Genomic DNA, 5507 nt, shown 5'->3' on the forward strand with positions numbered 1-5507 from the left:
GTTTAAAATTAACCAGACAAGATTACATAATCTGAGGAATCCTGCTATGACGGACATCCTATCTAATAAAGAGGGAATATGCTAATTGACCATCACAACATCGCAAAGATGGCAGCACCCACAGCCAATAAGGAGGGAATATGCTAATTGACTGTCCTGTCCTAAAAGATGGTGGCACCCACAGGCAATAAGGAGGGAATATGATAATTGACTGCTATGACCTCAAAGATGGCAGTGCCTGCAGCTACAAGATGGCTGGCAGGGGAGGGCAGTTAGAGGCAACTGGGCCAGCAGGGGAGGGCAGTTGGTGGTGACCAGGCCTTCCGGGGTGGACAGTTGGGAACGACTGGGCCTGCATGGGAGGGCAGCTGGTGGTGACCAGGCCGGCGGGGAGCATTTAGGCGTCAATCAGGCTGGTAGGGGAGTGGTTAGGGGGTGATCAGGTGGCAGGCAGAAGTGGTTAGGGGCAATCAGGCAGGCAGGCAGGCTGGCAGGCGAGCGGTTGGGAGCCAGCCTTCTCGGATTGTGAGAGGGATGTTACAATTGATTCCCAGTCAGAGCACATGCTTTCCCCACATAAGCCATACAATTATATTATATAAATACCAATCTATGTAAACCCTATATGCCACACTAGGGTTTACACATGCTACTATTCTTAGCCTCCCCACAGGGATCAGGCCTAAACTGGCAGTCAGACATCCCCAAGGGGTCCCAGATTGGAGAGGATGCAGGCTGGGCTGAGGGACCCCCCTCTTCAGTGCACAAATTTTGTGCACTGGGCCTCTAGTCTCTATATATAAAAGCCTAAGTGACCGTTACAACTGAATGACTGGAACGACTGGTCACTAAGACATGCACTGACCACCAGGGGGCAAACAATGCAGGAGCTGTCCCTTGGTGGTCAGTGTGCTCCCACAGACACGCTCCCTTGGCCAGTGGCCGGTCAACCTCCCGTGGTCCCTCCCAGGGCTGGCCCTGCCACGCTGGTTAGGATGAAGGACGCCACCCATGCACCAGGCCTCTAGTGGAAATATAAGTAAGGTATTCAAGATTTAAAATATCCACTAGCTTCTGAAGATTCAGTTGTACTTAGAAAATATATAAATCTTTGGTACATACTAAAAAAATGAAAACACTGTTACTATTCACTTGTATTTATTTTGATAATACTATTATCGTGATGAAAAAGTATTAAGTACTATTTCAAAGAGCTTAAACACCAATATCCGGCAAATATTTGATTAAGGTTTTCTTTTTATAGGGGAATTTCATTTCCATGACTCTGGAAAGATTTTTTTTTCTTTTCTTTCTCTTTCCTTTTTTCTTCTTTTCTTCCTTCTTTCCCTCATTATTTTGCTCTTCTCCCTTTCCCCTTCCTTACTTCTTTTGGAAATAAAATACACAATATTGTTTTACTTATGGTCAGTTTAGATATACCTGTTTCCCCAGATATGCACAAATTCTGAGGAAAAACAGAAGACAACTTTTATTTTCTTATTATAATTATGCAAGTAACTATTGTAAAATACTGAGTCAACAGTTAAAAATCCAAACATGTAGAGTTAATTTTCCAAGGGAAAGAATAAATATCAGGAAAACAGCATACTTAGAGATAAAGTACTATACAATTATCTACATGAAACTCTGCCAAATATATTTTATTTAATGATTCTAATTTGTTTGCAAAATTTTTTGTCTTCTATAAAATGATTGAGCAAATATGTATCTCTAGTCTTCAAAAATAATGGCTCTTTTGTCATACTTTGCTTTGCATTATAGGTAGGTAATGCCATGATAGCAGTATACACATTGTAATCTAGGACCCCAGAGAGTGAACATAGAATCTCAATCTCAATAAGTAAGGAGAGAGAGAGAGGAACAGAGAGGGGGGAACTCTTCTGGCAAATTTTATCAGAACATAAAGTTAAGAGGCAAAAAAATATTCAGCATGGTGTATCCAGTAACGCTAAAATAATACATTGAATCTCAAATTTGTATCTAGTGATATGTATTATAGAGTCTTTAACTACAATTTTGAATGTGTTGAAAGTAAAGAAGCCAAAGTAAAGAAGTAAATATTTCCTTTAGCATTATTATCAATGTGCAAGTTTGTGTGTTTTTAAATGCATACGTTTTTGATTATCTGTGAAATAAATTCAGAACAGATAAGCCACAAGGAATCAAATGAACTCGTTAGTTTCATTCATGGGCCTGAATTCCTGCAGTATGTGCAAATAATGCATCAAGGTAAGTTCTTACCAAGAAGGGAGGTGATTACCATGGAGGGATAGAAGAAAGTGTGATCACAACACACTTCTTTCTTTTCCATTTAAATATATTTTTATTGATTTCAGAGAGGAAGAGAGATGGAGAGAGAGGAAATATCAATGATGAGAGAGAATCATTGACTGCCTGCTTCTGCACGTCCCCTACTGGGGATCGAGCTTGAACCCAAGCATGTGCTCTGACCGGGAATCAAACCTTGATCTCCTGATTCATAGGTTGATGCTTAACTATTGAGCCTCACTGGCCGGAAACAATACATTACTTGGATCTAAACTCCTTGAAGGTAGGCATCATATTTTATGCTCCTAATGTATCTATCCCCATAGCGTTTAGTACAAACACTGATTGTATTAACTTTCAATGAATGCTTATTGGATAATTGATCAATATTTCACTTTAGATTTGGAAGGCACACTTCAATTGATTTTACACCTGGTCATTTAATCTATGTTCCTTCATTTTGATATTGAAGAGATAGTAGTGATTTTAACTGTACTAGGCTACTGCCCCACCTCACTTCTTTTACATAATTTCTTCAAGTCCTGTGATGACAGAGAGTAGAGATTGTAGTATGTCCAAATTAGAAGAAACTTTTTAAAAACTATCATACCTCTGGAATTGTGGGGTTATGGCTTTGTATAGCTCTAAAATTAGCTCAAGAAAGGACATGTGTTGGAGCCTAGAAGCTATACTTTCTTTCTCTAATTGCAACTCACTGTAGCCTCTTGTTTCAGTAATTCTCCACCCCCATCACCTAGGCAGGTGTTAACAGAAGAAATGCGGGGAGAAAATCATCAATGTGACATTCACCCTCAGTTCTAGAAACACACATCTTTTTATGAAATTCTCCAATTATTTTGACATAAAATACCTTTCCTTGGGCATTACTAGGGCTTGGGACTTTCTTTAACCTCTTAGCACCAAAGGCTTTGTTTTGCTTTGCCCACATAAGCAGTGCAATTATATTATACAAATTCCAATCTATGTAAACCCTATATGCCAAATCTAGGGGAAATTTGATGGCCAATTATTTGAAGACTTGAGGCCTGGTGCATGAAAATTCGTGCACTTGTGGGGGAAGGCCTTAGCCTGGCCTGTGCCCTCTCACTGGGAGCCCTTGGGGGATGTCCAACTGCTGGTCTAAGCTGCAGTCAGACATCCTTAGCACTGTTGCAGAGGCAGGAGAGGCTCCCGCCACTGCTACTATGCTTGCCAGCCACTGCTGCAGATGCCAGCCCTTAGCCCAGCTTGTGGTGAGCCGCACTCCCCCTATGGGAGCACACTGACCACCAGGGGCAGCTCAGGCCCCGCCCCCCATAGCCCCTCTGCTGCCAGTTGCCACAGCCCCCCAATTGTTGTCGCCTCTCTCTGCCTGCTGGCACCCACCTTGGCTGACCTGGTGCCGCCTGATCACCAGTCCTGCTCCCTGCTGTTCAGTTGATTTGCATATTAGGCTTTTATTTTATAGGACTAGAGGACCGGTGCATGCACTGAAGGGAGGGGGTCCCTCAACCTGGCCTTCCCCTTCTCACAGTCCAGGAGCTCTCTGTGGCAGGAGGTGACCTGGAGATCAGGGGAAGGCAACGCCCCCATCATACCTCTGTTGCTGCCACTGCACCAAGGCAAGCCTTGGCCGGCCCTGGTTACCTGAGCCCCCAATGGCTCTGGTTACCTTAGCCTGGGGTGGCCCTGGGCGGCTAGGCAGCTGCCATATGAGGCTTGTCTGTGCCTCAGGCCTGCCCTGGGTGTCTGAGCAGCCAACATCTGAGGCTTGCGGGCACCTTGGGGCGGCCCTGGGTGGCTGGGGGGCTGAGGGCAGGTCTGGCTGCACTGTGCACCTGCCAGGGTCCCCCAGCTGTGCTAAAAGGATTGTGGGACTCTGGAAGGGCTGAGGGAGACTGGGCACCATTATCTTGTGGCTATCGGTGCCACCATCCTATGGCTATGGGTGCCGCCATTTTGTGATGGCGTGATGGTCAATTTGCATATTTCCTATTTATTAGGTAGGATAATAGAAAATGTGTGTGATTGCAGTGTGATCAATATATTAAATAATAAAATTCAAGATAATATACAATTGAAACAGTGCCTAGTGTGGCAGAAGAGAAAATAAATAATATTGACAAAAGCAGATTTGAAAATCCTTGCCAATTAAGTTAGAAATCAAGAATTGCTTTTCTAATACCGATCTGCATCCATTCAAAGATTCTATTCAGTTTCTACAACACTGACACCCCCAGATATCTAATTAAATGGTCAGCCTATAAATGAAGTGTCCATTTTATTTAGAATTTATAAGAAAAATATTAATAGCATTCAGTATTTCATTATAGGGCTCTCTCATTCTAATATAAACTTCCAAACTTCTTTCCTTCTGAAAGCACTTGCAATTTGGACCAACTGTGGGCTTTTTATTAAATAGGTTTACAATGAATGCACCAGCTAAAGTAACAAAAATACATTAGTTTGCCTCTATTCTGGTCTTGCATCATGGTTCTGCAGAGCTGATTTGAAGACTACTCTCCAGCTAAGTTCAGAGGAACAAGAGCAAGTGTAAAACCTTCTGTAGATGATAACCTGGATGGAAAAGTAACACACTGATATCCAGCCTTTTATGGCAGCTAGTGGGTGAGTTGCTCTGAGAGAACAAAATCTTGCTTGGAGCCACCTGTTTCCAAAGTTCTTTCCCCTGCTCTTTGGCTTGTCAGGTTTCCTGAGGCCAGCCAGGGGTCAGGAGGCAGGAGAAGCCCATCTGTAATGCTCAGGCAATCTCCGGTCACAGGTGACGGGCAGGTCATACAAGAAACAGGAAATATATAAAATATGCTCAATCAAATTATTTAACATTTTTGTCAGTTTATTCATCCATCCATCCATCCATCCACCCATCCATTCTCATTTTAATGGAAAAGCAAAAAGACATACAAGAAACCATAGCTTAACTACACTTAGGTTTCTACAGAATCCAGGCTCTTCATTTTCCTCAAAATAGAATTGCCTCTTATATTACATATCATTTGATACAAGGGAATAAAGGTAGTTGCTCATTTATTTTCATTCCTGCACGCTCCCCACTTGGTTTAAAAGGAATGAAAAATACTTTTGTCCCCTTTGAACTAAAGTGAGGCAGGTACAAGTCTGACATGGAACAACTTCTGCAAAAGGACTGATTAAATCTCTCTTTCTTCTCAAGATGAAAAGGATCTTTAAAAACAAAC

This window comes from Myotis daubentonii, chromosome 2, assembly GCF_963259705.1.
Source record: "Myotis daubentonii chromosome 2, mMyoDau2.1, whole genome shotgun sequence".
NCBI classification, from domain to species: domain Eukaryota; kingdom Metazoa; phylum Chordata; class Mammalia; order Chiroptera; family Vespertilionidae; genus Myotis; species Myotis daubentonii.